This window comes from Rhinoderma darwinii, chromosome 2 (genome assembly GCF_050947455.1).
Source record: "Rhinoderma darwinii isolate aRhiDar2 chromosome 2, aRhiDar2.hap1, whole genome shotgun sequence".
Taxonomy (NCBI): Eukaryota; Metazoa; Chordata; class Amphibia; order Anura; family Rhinodermatidae; genus Rhinoderma; species Rhinoderma darwinii.
The window spans coordinates 97930459-97947072 of NC_134688.1; the positions used below are offsets into that span (position 1 = coordinate 97930459).

At 43.6% G+C, this 16614-nt stretch overlaps 1 long non-coding RNA gene across 2 annotated transcripts in view; it reads right to left on the reverse strand.

The window, feature by feature from the left end:
• Positions 1-16614, reverse strand: part of LOC142740732 (uncharacterized) — a 53142-nt gene that overhangs the window by 34455 nt on the left and 2073 nt on the right. For both annotated transcript variants that reach the window (XR_012880866.1, XR_012880867.1), the window contains exon 2: positions 3893-3978. This is a non-coding gene — a long non-coding RNA (uncharacterized LOC142740732). The remainder of the gene's footprint in view (positions 1-3892; positions 3979-16614) is intronic.

The following is a 16614-nucleotide window of genomic DNA, read 5'->3' on the forward strand; positions in this document are numbered from 1 at the left end:
GCTGTGTGAAAATCACTGACATTCTGGACGGCCCCATTCACTTACATAGGTCCGTGCGATGCGCGTGAAAATCACGCGCGTAGCACGGACATATAACACATTCGTGTGAATAAGGCCTAATAGTAATTAACCCCATCGTGTTTCTCAGTCATAATAGACAATGTTGGGTTAATGTGTGAGGTACATGATGGAGTTAATTACTATTCATGTGAGGCACATGGAGGTATTAAATTCATAACACCTCGTGCCTCACATTAATAAATGAAAGAAACGTTTTTTGTTTTTTTTTTACAGCGTACCCATCATAAATGATGCTATAAATTTGTTGTGCAGGTTATTACGGTCGCAACGATACCGAATATGTGTATATTTTATGTATTGAGACTTTTATTTTAATGTTTATTGTAAAAAATGTGTATTTTTTTTATTTAACATTACTTTAATAATTTTTTTTACTTTTTTATTTTTAAACTTTAATGTACTGCCATATATCTATATGCCAGTACATTAGCATGTGTACTGATAGTACACAGGCAGTTGTTAGGACATACATATGTATGCACTAACAACAGGAAATATGGTTAGACATCCCTGGGGTTCTTCAATGGACCCCGGATTGTCTGCCCATATATGGTATGTCCCTCGATCGCGTCACAAGGATTCCCTGTGATGCGCTCCAAGGGTCAACCCCCCTTCTCATTTTCTTCTTGAATGCTGCGGCCAGGTTTGATCGCAGCATTTAAGGGAATAGTGGCAGCGATGAGTGGTTTCTCTGATCTCCGCCATTAGAGCGGAGCTGCGGCTGTGTAACAGAATCGTAGAATCGATTCTTTAGTGGTGCCATCGCGCCGTGCTGCAGGAGGAAGCTCTATCCCGCCATCTCGTCACTTCCTGGTCCGCCTCGTTCTGCCTCTGCTTCCCCACGGAACTGCTGTACTGAACAAAACGAACGGAACAGCAGTTCCATGGGGAAGCAGGTACTCCTAGTACATAGCCACACCACCCTGTAGATACTGCCCCACTGTAGATTTCACCCCCTTGCAAATCACACCCCACCTTGTACCTTGTAGATCGCACCACAACCCCCTCATATATATTGCACCACTGTAGATAGCACCCCCTCGCAGATCACACCACCACCCTCCTTGTACCTTGTAGATCGCACCACAACACCCACCCCCCCCTTGTAGATCGCGCCGCTTTAGCTCCCACTCGGAGCTGAATCCCCGGCCAAAGCATCGGCAACCTCTGGCCAGGGATTCCGCTCCTAGTGGCAGCTACGGCGGCACGATCTACAAGGAAGGGGGTGCTGCAATTTACAAGGGATGGGGGTGCTGCGATTTAGATGGGGTGGAGGTGCGCTATACAAGGGAGGGGGTGGTGCTGCGATCTACATGTGGGGGTGCTATCTACAAGGGAGGGGGTGGTGCTGCGATCAAGGTGGGGTACGATCTACATAGGGGTGGGGGGTGCTATCTGCAAGGGGTTGTGGCACTGTGGCACTATTGTGGGGGATGGCACTATGTGGGCACTGTCACTACATGTGGGCACTGTCACTACATGTGGGCACTGGTGCACTATGTCACTATATGTGGGAACAGTGGTACTATATGTGGGCACTGTAGCACTATGTCGCTATATGTGGGCACTATGTCACTATATGTGGGCACTGTGTCACTATATGTAGGGGCTGTGGCACTTTTTTTTTTTTAACGGCCATGAAAGACAGACTGGAAATGGATGAGAATTTGAGACACAGATGCAAAATGGACATGAAAAACAGACCATTGATAAGTTTTTAGGAATCATGAGGAAGTCTGAATAATTAACAAGCCACATGTTCTAACAGAAGAAGAAAAAATAAGGTCACCAGGAACCAAAATCCAAATTTACCCTATCAATCAGGTTCCTTTCCCATTCAGCATATGTACGCACGTAAACTAAAAAATACAGAGCTGTTTTCAAGGGAAAACAGCCTCTGATTTCCAGGCGTTTTTGAAGCTGAAAATGATTTTGAGGCGTTTCTGGGGGCGGTTTTCGTAGTGTCAATGGAAAAACAGCTCAAAAAGTGATATGCTCCTTTTTACGCGACGTCTTTTAATGCGATGTTTTTTTGAATCAGCGGCGTAAATATACGCCTTGTCTGAACTAAACGCCGTATTTCCCATTGAGTTCAATGGGAAGCTGTTTGAAGGTGTTTCGCTAGTGTTTTTCAAGGCATATTTTGAGGTTTTCATGCTTCGAAATACGCCTGAAAACACTGCGTCTGAAGAAAGCCTAATTCAATATAGACATATTCTCTTGTGTGTATTTCTGAGCAAGGTGTCCACAGCTTTACACAAAGTCTGAGATGTCATACTAAAGACTATGGCTCTAATCACATTGGCGTCATGACTCTACCACACTCCTTAATATTGAAATTGCAACATCAAGAAGGGCAAGCCGTAAGGTTGTACATATAGGAAAGAGGAAGTAGCAGGTATTGCCAAGATCTGCAAATCATCACATTTTCAAGCACCTAGTTCCAATCTGTGCCATGTGGAAGGGTCATAAAAGCCAGATTGAAGGCAATCTTTTTTAGCCACATGAAATCTCAAAAATCAGATCAAGTGCTGTGGCATAATTGTGCTCCTGTTCGCAAACTGAGAGGGACAGAATCCTTGAACTGCGAGACCTTGGTTTATCACTCCGGCAGATCGCTACGTGCCTAGGCCAAGATGTTATCACTGTTCAACATTGCGTGTCCCAGAAGTTGGGAGAACAACAAAGAAAAGGAATGACAGTAAGAGGTGCGCGGATGGTCTAATTGGAAGAATGACACGTAGTGATGAATTTTGTACTGCAAGTGAAATTGGACATCACATCTCAAGCCTAGGGTGGCGACCGGTGTCTACACGAACCATCAGAAGGCGTTTGCACGACATTGGACTACGAGCCAGACGTCCAGCTACAGGTGTTCTATTGACCACACGCCACCAATTTCAAAGGCTATCATGGTGCCATTGGTCGGCAATTGCAAAGGGAGCTGCCAGCAGCCAATCTTGATGATTTGCGTGCCCAAGTGCATTCAGCGTGGCATAACATTCCTCAGACAACCATTAATAGCCTCATTGATAGCATGCCAAGGCGTGTAAGTGCATACATTTCTGCGCGTAGTGCTCATACTGGATACTGAAAAAATCAAGATGTTTTTTATCATTTACATATCATTAACATATCTATCGATCTTGTGATTTCCACAATCCCAAAAGTCAGGAACCATCAGGATCCATTACGAGCGATCATGGCTCCTGAACACAACACAAAGATGTAAGATTAAAATAAATTTTTTGTATAAATCTCTCCTATTATTTACTGAAATTGAGAAGGTTTCAGCTGGCATGTAACTTGTTTGTGCAAAGCAATCCAGGGAATCCTGAAGTCAGGACAAGGTTACCAGAGAAATTACTTTTTAATCACGGTTGGCTCTGTTCCTAAGTAGGTGCTGTGAACACATTACTTACTGATGAACATTCACCAGCCACACAGCATTTTCTGACCTTACAGGAGTTGGAGACTGTCACCAGTGATGAAGGGTGACTGCTAGATATGGCCACATGGATTTCTTGCTACTTTTACTTTTGTTTGAAGACGGGAAGATCTAATAGAAAATCCTCTAAAAATGTACAAAGAGGCCAGAAAAATAGCCCTTTTGAGATTAAATAAGCAATGCACTGACTTCATTTAAGTGGTAAGCAAAACTGTTCAATACCTGCAAAATGTAATATGGTTATCAGCCGCTATGGGAAACATTTCAAGGGGTTTCCCCATAACCAATATTTATCAATTGTAAATATCTGAACGGTGATGGTCCAACCTCTGGGACCCCCACCGATCACAAGAATGGGCTTACCTTGCTGTTCCTGGGAGCCCATAGGAATAAAGTGGTAGTGCGCAAGCTCGGCCCCCGCTCTAGACTTACATTTCCCTTTGTTGAACCTGAAAGAAGATTCACTTTTATATTTTACAGACACAAGGTGTCTAAAATAGTGTAATAGTGTAATAACATCTTACAGATCTGAAGACGAGAAATATTGGATAATACTTGCAGAATTTATTGGTACATAAGAGTGCAACAAACGAATAACAGCATCATTTCATCTTCTTGCATATTTTTCCAGTAAATCCTATTCGTACCCTGTTCATTAGATTTTTAATACTGTTGCACCACAACAAAATTTTGAGGTGAATGACAAGTCCAAAGAAAGTTGTGTGGAAGCAGGACCGGCCTTAGGATAGTTGGCGCCCCGTGCGAAATTATATTTCGGCGCTCCACCCCAATCATCCCCATAATAAAAAATGCCCCATAAAAAAGTAGAATGCCCCCCCCCACAGTATAATGCCCTATATAGTGCCCCCACACAGTATAATTCCCCTTTTGTGCCCCACACACAGTATAATGCCCTTTTGGTGCCCCTATATGGTATAATAATATTTAATAATATAATGTATTATAACCCCTTCAAGGACACAGTATTTTGTCCTCTAATTGTGCCCACAGTATTATGCTCCCCAAGTGCCACACACATCATATTGCCGCCTGTAGTTCCCCTACACAGCATAATGTCCGCTTACTAGCCTCCACACTGTATAATGCCACCCTCCCCTGGCTGCCTCACACAGTCCCCCTTGTAGATAGTGCCCTCACTGTAGATTGTGCCATACAGCCTCCCTGTAGACAGTGCCATAATCCCCCACCTCCTCCTTGTAGACAGTGCCATACAGCCCCCTCTTCCCCCTTATAGACAGTGCCACACAACACCTTGTAAGTAGTGCCACATAGCCCCCTTGTAGGTAGTGCCACACAGCCCCAGTGTAGATTGTGCCACACACCCCCTGTAGATAGTGCCACACAGCCCTCTTGTAGGTAGTGCACCACAGCCCCCTTGTAGGTAGTGCCTCACAGCCCCCTTGTAGGGAGTGCCACACAGCCCCCTTGTAGGGAGTGCCACACAGCCACCTGGTTGGTAGTGCCACACAGCCCCCTGGTAGGTAGTGCCACACAGCCCACATCCCCCTTGTAGACAGTACCACACAGCCCCTTGTAAGTAGTGCCACACAGCCCCAGTGTAGATTGTGCCACACAGCCCCTGTAGATAGTGCCACACAGCCCTCTTGTAGGTAGTGCCACACAGCCCCCTTGTAGGTAGTGCCACACAGCCCCCTTGAAGGTAGTGCCACACAGCCCCCTTGTAGTTAGTGCCACACAGCACCCTTGTAGGTAGTGCCATACAGCCTCCTTGTAGACAGCACCGCCCTTCCTGTACATAGCGCCACTGTAGCTCCATGAAGGAATCCCCCTGTTGCCGGGGCTTCCGCTCCTAGTCGGAGCGCTTGATGTAGCTGTCCATATATCGACAGTGACATCAGGGGCAACTCCTGAAGCGGAATCCCCATCCACAGCATTGCCGACTCTGTGAACGGGGATTCCACTCCAGGAGAAGCCCTTGACGTCTCTATCCATTTATGGAAAGTGACATTAATGGGTTCTCCTAGAGCCGAATCACCGCGCCAGAAACGCTGTGGACGGGTATTCTGCTTCAGGAGTTGCCACTGATGTCACTGTCCAGATATGGACAGAGACATCAAGCGCTCTGTCCAGGAGCGGAATCCCCGGCCACAGGGGGATTCCACTCCTTAAGGGAGCTACAGTTGCACTACAGAAAGGGGGGTCAGGGGGTGCCATCTACGGAGGCTGCAAAAAATCACATCCTCACATGCATTTTGCGCTGTGAGAAGGAGAGAAAGCATGGCCGTGGCTCAGAGGAGTGTCGAGGAACCCCTAGAGGGTCCTCGCGGCATCTCAGGGTGCTGCGGAGCCCTGATTGGAAACCACTGGCCTAGAAGATCGCAGAGCAAGGAGATACCTCTAGTATCAATAGTATAATATACCAATAGTATCTGCGTCCTTAGAACGCCCACCATCTCTGCCATCTTGGGAGAGTAGGGAGAACCCAATGCAAAATAGATAGTCGGCCAGTTCTGCCGAAATCAGCGGGTGCAGCTGACCTTCATCAAATGTTTATGAGCACCTTTTAAAGGTAAATTTTAGCCCAATTCAGCTTTGCTTCATCTCTACAATCCAGTCTGGATTGCTGAAACAAATAAATGATCTAATTAAGAGATTATTTATGTATTGTGGTGAAAAATATAAAACAAAGGGTTTCTTCGCTTTTGACAATAAGCTGATCACAAAGTGTCCACCTGCTGGGCCCCCAGCAATCAGTTGTAATCTGTGGGGGAAACCTGGCAGTAAGGGCTACATTTTCCTGCAGCGCCATCGCAGGGGAAAATATATAATACACAGTGCCTATTCAAATAAATGAGTTGTCTGTATAATACAGGACTTGACAGATTCATCAGAGCGAGAGACGCTTTCTGCAACCGCTCTACAATCTGGCAAAAAGATGAAGATCCTAAACAGGGAAATCTGCTCCTCTATCAACTAAGAATTACGTAATAGGGTATATGGAAAGTGGTTTTCTAAACTGGACAACCTATTTAACTCAGAATTCCCTAATAAGGTAGATAATAATAGGTTTTCTAGACCAACCAACAAACCCATTTAAGGTCAATTATACCATGCACACTGTAAAGGCATTTAGATAAAAAGAACACCATTTACAGAGTAGAATAAGAAAAATGTTTCTTTATATGCTACTGTAAAGCATATTAAAGTGGTCCATCCCTATTTCCCCTTAGATTGTAAGCTTTTGCAAGCAGGGTCCTTTTTTCCTTCAAGGTGCTGCACTGTCAGATCTTGTTTCATGTGGCCAATAGTAGGTCAATGTAAAGTCATAATATGATTTATGACTAATACGGAAGACCTATCAACACGTTTATGTTGCACGATCTGTAGAAAACAGAGGAGATGATGAGAAACGTGACCAGTTCCGGTTTTAAATATTTGCTTGTGCCCTGTGATTTTCCAAAGCAACAGGAACACTTTTTCATATCAACAGTTTTTATAGATCTCAGATTATATAATCTCATATGAATCTCTAATGTTTCTTTATGGGTGTTTTGGGTTTGGATTGTTTTTATTGGTATATAGAATTTTCCATGATGTGCCCATGATTCAGCAAACCTCTATAATTAACAGTCCAAAAAAACTGGTGAAAAACTTCTTTCTGGCACACCTCAACCCAGTGGTGTAGCTATAGGGGTCGCAACTGAGATCACGCTCCTAAGCCTAGAGAGCCTGCAGGGCCCCCTTTTCCACAGCCCGCTGGTCCCGCCTCCAACTGAATCTGCATTCGCAGGACGCACATTCAGTTGGGTTCAATGCATTTACTGAGCCGCGAGCGGCTCGGCGAAGGCAGGCGCGATGTCGTGGCATCATCATGCCTGCCTGCACCGAGTCACTCACAGCACAGTGCAGAGGAGAAGGATCCTCCACCCATCGTGGGAACTAGGATAGGTAAGTAATTATGTTATTATTTTTCTATTAGGTACATATGGGGGCATTATACTGGGTATGGGAGGGGGGCTCATATGGTAGCTGCTGAGGGCATTATACTGTATGGGGGCATTATACTGTATGGGACATCTATGGGGGGCATTATACTGTATGGGGGCATTATACTGTATGGGACAGCTATGGGGGGCATTATACTGTATGTGGCAGCTATGGAGGGCATTATACTATATGGGGGCATTATACTATATGGGGCAACTGTGGTGGGCATTATATTGTATAGGGTAGCTATGGGGGCATTATACTGTATGTAGGCATTATACTGTATGGGGCAGCTATGGGGGGCATTACACTGTATGGGGCATTATAGTGTATGGGGCAGCTAGGGGGCATTATAGTGTATGGGGCAGCTAGGTGGCATTATACTGTATGGGGCATTATACTGTATGTGGCAGCTATGGGTGGCAATAACCTGTGGGGCAGCTATAGGGGCATTATACTGTGGGGGCAGCTATGGGGGCATTATACAGTGGGGGGGCAGATATGGAGGCATTATACTGTCGGGGGCAGCTATGGAGGAATTATAATGTGGGGCATCCATGGGGTCTGTCTGGCAAGGCTGCTGAGCATAGGCGTGCGCAGGGGTCTGGTGGGGAGGGGTAGGGGGCCCACGCAGAATTCTTGCACCAGGGCCCATGAGCCTTTAGATATGCCCCTGGCTCTACTATTACTTGTCATGAATCCTTAGGTTATGTGATTTGACAATGGATGTTTTCTGCTGTGGAGATAGCATGTGGTACATGCGTAATGTGTAGTGTATTATACCATCCCCATAATAATATCTGGAATCTGTATAAAATTCTAAATGAAAATCAACAGCATTTTCTAAAATCTACACTGTTTTGTTTCCACCACATGTGAATGCGGTTTTAGAAAGCCCATACATATGCATTGTACTGTACCACTGTACGTGCAAATAGTCTTAGGTCTCTATCAACGGGTAGTATTTTTTTTGTATTTGTGAGCCAAAATCAGGAATGGTTCCGAAACAAAGAAAAAATGCAAAACATTCTATCTATTTTTTTCTGTGAATTGCAATACCTGGTTTTAGGCTTATAAATACGGATGTAGAATACTGACCAAAATACTGCCACATGAAAGAGACCTAAGGCTGGACCTTTGCATATTTCATTGCAGTTTTTGGGCATTGATTTTCTAAACAAAATTGGCCATAATACATTAAAGAGGCTCTGTCACCAGTTTATAACTGCCCTATCTTCTACCTAATCTAATAGGCGCTTTAACCCCTTCCGCCTGCATGCATTCTGGGCCCTTAAGACCAAGCAATTTTTTTTAGTTTTTCCATCGTCACATTCGAAGAGCTATAACTCTTTTATTTTCACGTGGACATGGTTTTTTGCGTGATAAGTTGTATTTTTCAATAGCACCGTTTTTGGGTATGTAGAAATTTTTTATTACATTTTATTAACTTTTTTAGGGGGGGATATAAAAAAAACAGCAATTTAGTCATTGTTCAATGCGTTTTACATTTACGCCGACTAGTGTGCTGCGTAAATAACATGCTACCTTTATTCTATGGGTCGGTACGATTACGGCGATACCAAGTATGCATAGTTTTTTTATGTTTTACTACTTTTGCAGAATAAAAACACATTTGAACTAAAATCATTTTATTTTGCATCGCTGCTTTCCAAGAGCCATAACCTTTTTATTTTTCCATCAATGTCGCCATATGAGGGCTTGTTTTTTTGCGGGACTTCATTGCTACCATTTTGGGGTACATGGCACTTATTGATTAACCTTTTATTATTATTATTTTGGGGGGAAATGGGAAAAAATAGCAATTTTGACGTTGTTTTTTGCGTCTTTTTTACGGGATTCACCTTGAGGTTTAAATAATATGATAACTTTATTTTTTGGGTCATTACGATTGCGGGGATACCATATATGTGTAGTTTTTATTTTATTTTTACACTTTTACTAAATAAAACCATTTTTTTATGGCAAATTTGAATTTTTTTTAATGTGTGCCTTATTAATTTTTATTTCACATTAATAATTTTTTCAGTCTCACTAGGATACTTCACTATGCGATCTTTAGATCGCAGATATAATGCTTTGGTATACTTCGTATACCAGAGCATTATTGCCTGTCAGTATAGAACGGACAGGCACCTATTAGGACATGCCTCTGGCACGTCATAATAGGTATATAGCCGGGGCAGGCCTGGGGACCTTTGTTAGAGCCGCGACTACAATGGCACCCCATCGGATGCCCGCAATTGCATTTGCGGGCCGCCAATGGGTGACAGGGGGAGCTCACTCCCTCTGTAAACTCAAGTGCAGTGGTCGCTAATGACCGCGGCATTTGAGGGGTTAAACGGCCGCGATCAAAGTAAACTTCGATCGCTACCGTTGGAGCAGGAGCCCGGCTGTCATCAGACAGCCGAGCCCCGGCTCCAGGCAGGACGTTGATTAGGCCGCAGTGAAAAGGCGGCGGCCTAGTATAAAGCCCATTAATGACCGACGTGAAAAGCCGTGTCGGCGGATATTAAGGGGTTAATGTAGATAAGCAATGTGTTGTTTTTTTTAAAAAAAAAAACGTTTATCTTTGACAAAGTTATGAGCATTTTAAGTGTCATGCAAATTTTTTCTTAACCCCTTAATGACCGGGCATGTTTGTACCTTAATGACCAAGCCAGATTTGTTAAATCTGGTATGTCTGACTTTATCAGAGAATAACTCTGTGAAAGTTTTGAATATCCAAGTAATTCTGACATTGTTTTTTCGTCACATGTTGTACTTTATTTTAGTGGTAAAAGTAGACTGATACGATTTGCGGAAATTAATTAAAAAATAGAAAAATGGAAGAAATTTTGTAAAAATTACCATTTTCCCCTATTTTTAACCGCAATATGTCACATGTACACACATACTGTACAATTTTTTTAATTAAATATATATTTCTATCTCTTTACTCTATTTTGGCAGCACTTTTGAAAAAATAAAATACATTTTCAGCAATTTAGAGGACTTACAAATTGAATAATAATTTTATACATTTTGAAGTACATTTTGTTTTCCTGCACCAAACCAGGTTTTCAGAGGCTCATAGGTCTCAGAGTGATGGAAACCCCCACAAATGACCCCATTTAGAAAACTAGACCCCTTAAGGTATTTACCTAAGAGTATAGTAAGTATTTTGACCCCACAGTTTTTTGCTAAATTTAATACATAGCAGGTGAAGAAAAAAAAAATTCACTTTTTTTCATAAAAGTATCAGTTTGAAGACCAATTTCTTTGTAAGGCGACCATGAGAATGAAGAAACACACCACAAAATCTATCACCCTGTTTCTCCTGTTTTCAAAAATACCAACATTGTGGCCCTAATGCGCTGCCTGAACACACGGCAGGACCCAAAAGGAAGGGAGCACCCGGAGGCTTTCAGGACTCATATTTTGCTTGAAAATGTTTTAGGCCCCACTGTACATTTGGAGAGGTTTTGAGCTGCCAGAACGATAGAAACTCCCCATAAACGACCCCATTTAGAAAACTAGACCCCTTAAGGTATTTATCTAGGGGTATAGTTAGCATTTTGACCACACAGGTTTTTTGCTAAATATATTGGAATTAGTCTGTAAAAATTAAAATGTACTTTTATTCTGAAACAACATAGAAATTTTTATTATTTACAAGGAATAACGAAGAAAATGCACCCCAACATTTGTAAAGCAATGTCTCCCGATTATGACAATACCCCATATGTGGTAATAAACTGCTGTTTGGACCCACAGCAGGGCTCAGAAGGGAAGGAGCGCCATTTGGATTTATGATTTTGCTGGAATGGTTTTCGGTGCCATGTTGCATTTGCAATGCACTGGAGGGACCAAAACAGTGGAAACCCACCAAAAGTGACCCCATTTTGGAAAAACCTTCAAGGAATTTTTCTAGGGGTATAGTGAGCATTTACACCCCACGGGTCTTTTGCAGAGTTTACTGGAATTAGGGCGCGAAAATTAATATCAACATTTTTTTCCACTAAAATGTTGCATTTTCTCATTTTCACAAGGGATAAAGGAGGAAAAAAACAACCATTTTTTATAAAGCAATTTCTCCCGAGTACGGAAATACCCCACATGGGGTCATACGTTTTTTCATTAGAAATTAATTAACCCTTTCAGGACGATCCATTTTTTGCCTTCTTATTTTAGATTTTCACTCCCCGCTTTCCAAGAGCCATAACTTCTTTATTTTTCCATCAATAGAGCGGTGTGAGGGCTTATTTGTTGCGGGACAATCTGTCGTTTTCATTGGTACTATTTTGGGGTACATGCGATTTTTTTTGATCACTTTTTATTCAATTTTTTTGCAATCCTGAGCAAAAAACAGGAATTCTGACACCGTTTTTTTAGGTTTTCTTTTTGCGGCGCTCACCGTACGCTATAAATGACATTTTTACTTTATTCTGTGAGTTGGTACGATTACGGTGATACCATATGTATATAGGTTTGGTCCTTTTTTTTAGCGTTTGCACAATAAAATGACTTATTTATAAAAAAAAAAAATTCTGTGTCGCCATATTCTGAGAGCCGTAATTTTTACATTTTTTAGTCAAAAAAGCTGTGTAAGGGCTTGTTTTTTGCGGGACGGATAGAAGTTTTTATTGGTACTATTTTCGGGTACATGCGACTTTTTGATCACTTTTTATTCTTTATTTAGGGAGCGGTGGTGACCAAAAAAATTGCGATTCTGTCGTAGTTTTTTATTGATTTTTTTTGGGGTGTTCATCGTGCGGGAAAAATAACATTATAGTTTTATAGTTGGGTTCGTTACGAACGCGGTGATACCAAATATGTGTACTTTTTTAACGTGTTCATTTTTTTTCTATAATAAAAGTCTTATTATAGGAAAAAAAGCATTTAGTGTTTATAGAACTTATAACTTTTATTTTTACACTTTTTTTAAAACATTTTTATTACTTTTTTTTACCTTTTTAACTTGTCCCACTAGGGGACACTTAGTCTTGCAGCTTTGATCGCTGCTAGAGTACATTACACTACACACGTAGTGTAATGTACTCTAACTGTCATTGTGACGTGACTGTCACACTGACAGGAAGCAGAGGAGGAACGGCCGGAGGCTGTTCCTCCGAGGCTTCCGTACATGGCAACCCGGAGGTCATTATCTGACCTCCGATTGCCGTGACAAGCATCGGTAGCCCCCACGATCACTTCGTGGGGGCTGCCGATGTGCTTCAAACCACTTAAATGCGGCGACGGCAATCCGTCGTCGCACTTAAGGGGTTAACTGCCGAAAGCAGCGGCGATGGTCCGCTGTCCGGCGAGACTGATGTCTCATCTGTCTAGGACAGCTGTCAGCGCGGGTCTGTCACTCTGTGTTTACACAGAGTGACAGTTTGAAATGCGGACGAAAATGAACGTCATGGTGCGGGAACTAGCAGCCGACCATGACGTTCATTTTCGTCCTTGGTCGTTAAGGGGTTAATGTCCAAGTGGACGTTTTTTTACTCTTCACAAAGTGGGCGTAGTAAAGAGAAGTGTATGACGCTGACCAATCAGCATCATACACTTCTCTTCATTCATGTCCAGCTTAAAGAGGCTCTGTCACCAGATTTTGCAGCCCCTATCTGCTATTGCAGCAGATAGGCGCTGCAATGTAGATTACAGTAACGTTTTTATTTTTAAAAAACGAGCATTTTTGGTCAAGTTATGACCATTTTCGTATTTATGCAAATGAGGCTTGCAAAAGTACAACTGGGCGTGTTGAAAAGTAAAAGTACAACTGGGCGTGTATTATGTGCGTACATCGGGGCGTGTTTACTACTATTACTAGCTGGGCGTTGTGTATAGAAGTATCATCCACTTCTCTTCACAACGCCCAGCTTCTGGCAGTGCAGCACTCTGACGTCACTCACAGGTCCTGCATCGTGTCGGCACCAGAGGCTACAGTTGATTCTGCAGCAGCATCAGCATTTGCAGGTAAGTAGCTACATCGACTTACCTGCAAACGCCGATGCTGCTGCAGAATCATCTGTAGCCTCTGGTGCCGACACGATGCAGGACCTGTGAGTGACGTCACAGTGCTGCACTGCCAGAAGCTGGGCGTTGTGAAGAGAAGTGGATGACACTTCTATACACAACGCCCAGCTAGTAAAAGTAGTAAACACGCCCCGATGTACGCACATAATACACGCCCAGTTGTACTTTTACTTTTCAACACGCCCAGTTGTACTTTTGCAAGCCTCATTTGCATAAATACGAAAATGGTCATAACTTGGCCAAAAATGCTCGTTTTTTAAAAATAAAAACGTTACTGTAATCTACATTGCAGCGCCTATCTGCTGCAATAGCAGATAGGGGTTGCAAAATCTGGTGACAGAGCCTCTTTAAGGGCAAAGCCACACGTGGCGGAATTGCTCTTGAATTCCGCTGCGGACACTCCGCAGCGTTAATCTGCAGCGGAGCCGTTTCTCCATTGCCTTCCACTTCTTTTTAGTAGGATTAGTTTAGACGAGGCTGAAAATTCCGCTGCGGAGCATAGGCTGCGGTGCGGAATTTGGTGTCCGCAGCATACAATGGATGTTGCGGACCAGTGGCGGACTGGTTGCGGACTCATTGCGGAAGTTCTCCATTGACTTCAATGGAGATTCTAAATTCGACAATGAAGTCCGCAGCTGTCATGCACATGTTATGTGTGCTGCGGATGCGTCTTGCATTTTGGACATGACATTTCTTCATTCTGGCTGGACCTATGTATTTCTAGGTCTACAGCCAGACTGAGGAAGTCAATGGGGCTCCCGTAATTACGGGAGCGTTGCTAGGAGACGTCAGTAAATAGTCACTGTCCAGGGTACTGAAAGAGTTAAGCGATCGGCAGTAACTGTTTCTGCACCCTGGACAGTGACTACCGATCCCAATATACAGCAACCTGTAAAAAAAAAAGAAGTTCATACTTACCGACAACTCCCTGCTTCTGTCTCCAGTCCGGCTTCCCAGGATGACGTTTCAGTCTAAGTGACGGCTGCAGCCAATCACAGGCTGCAGCGGTCACATGGACTGCCGCGTCATCCAGGGAGGTCGGGCTGGATGCCGAAAGAGGGACGCGTCACCAAGACAACGGCCGGTAAGTATGAAATTAGTTTACTTTCACTAGGGAAAGTGCTGTCCCTTCTCTCTATCCTGCACTGATAGAGAGAAGGGAAGCACTTTTACCGCAGTCCGCAGCAGCTAGTCCGGATCAATTTACTGCACATTTTGGGCAGATCCGCCGCAGAATCTGCAACGCAGATTCTGTGCGGCATTGATGCGCACAGTTGCGGAGGAAATCCGCCACGTGTGGGCATGCCCTAAAGGGAACCTGTCACCAGCATTTCACCTATTACACCAGCAATACCTGGTGGTAGTGGGTGAAAAATCATTTCTATATAACCTATAATTGTCTACTTAGTCGGCTCTGTAGATTTCGTATTATGTTTTCTAGTGTTCCCACACCGTATGCTAATGAGCAGAAAAGAGTCATATCTGAGTTTGAAAAAAGTCAAATCTTCATTTGAAAAGAGTCATAACTTCATTCCTCAAGTCTTTCCGAGTTTACCCCGCCTCCTTACTTTTGATTGACAGCTCCTCGCCGTCCACCAGGACACACAATCCCGCGCTTGTGCATTAATGTCCTCTTCTGGTGTGTGAGCACAAAGGGACTCCGGATTATTACGATAAAAGGCGCAAAATGTTTGCAGACCGTTATTTACAGTCGGAGGAGGAGTTTAGGAGAAGTGATAACGGTAAAGAACTTTTAATAGCGACGGCCAGTGAGGGATAAGTAAAGATTAATAGGTGAAATGCCTATGACAGGTTCCCTTTAATCCACAGCACAACGTGATCTCGCGAGATCACGCTGTGCTGTCACTTACTCCCGTAGTTCCTTCACAAGCGACGGGTGTATGACCAGACATCACCTCCAGCCTGGATCACGCGGGATCACGCTGTGCTGTGGATTAAGCTGGACATGAATGAAGTGTATGACGCTGATTGGTCAGCATCATACACTTCTCTTTACTACGCCCACTTGGTCAAGAGTAAAAGAAGGCCAACTTGGGCATTAAGAACAAATTTGCATAACACTTAAAATGCTCAAAACGTTGTAAAAAATAAACGTTTTTTAAAAAAAATCAACACATTACTTATCTACATTAAAGCGCCTGTTAGATTAGGTAGAAGATGGGGTAGTTATAAACTGGTGACAGAGCCTCTTTAACATTGAAATTGCAACATCAAGCAGGGCAAGCCATAAGGTTATGCAAATTGATGAAGTAGCAGGTTTCGCTAAAATCTGCAAATGATCACATTTTCAAGCACCTAGCTCCAATCTGTGGCATGTGGAAGGGGCATAAAAGCCACATTGAAAGCAAAGTTTTTTAGCCACATGAAACGTCAAAAATGAGATAAAGTGGTGTGGGATGATTGTGCGATGGCTCCTATTTGTCGATGTGCCAGTTATCGCCACTTGTTGCAAACTGAGCAGGACAGACTCCTTGAACTGATAGACCTTGGTTTATAACTCCGGCAGATTACTACGCGCCTAGGCCGAGATGTCAGGACTGTTCAACATTGCGTGTCCCAGAGGTTGGAAGAACAACAAACGGGAATGACAGTAAGAAGTGCACGAAGGCGAACCTCTGCACGGACGGATAGTCTGATTGGAAGAATGGCATGTTGAGATCCATTCTGTACTGGGAGTGAAAGTGGACGTCCTATCCCAAGCCTAGGGTGGCAACCAGTGTCGACACAAACCATCAGAAGGCGTTTATACAAAATTGGGCTACGAGCCAGACGTCCAGCTACAGGTGTTCCATTGACCACAAGCCAGCGCTCTCAAAGGCTATCATGGTGCACAGTAAGACAGCAATGGAGGTCTATCCTCTTCAGCGATGATTTTGTCTCGGATGCAATGATAGACAGAGAATGGTCTGGAGACCACGTGGGCAACGCCATGAAGAGGCCTTCACAAGGGAACATGACATCGGTCCTACTCCCGGGATTATGGTGTGGGGTTGCATAATGTATGGTAGCCGGACCCCTCTAGGCTTCATTTCAGGTACACTAACAGCTCGGGTTTA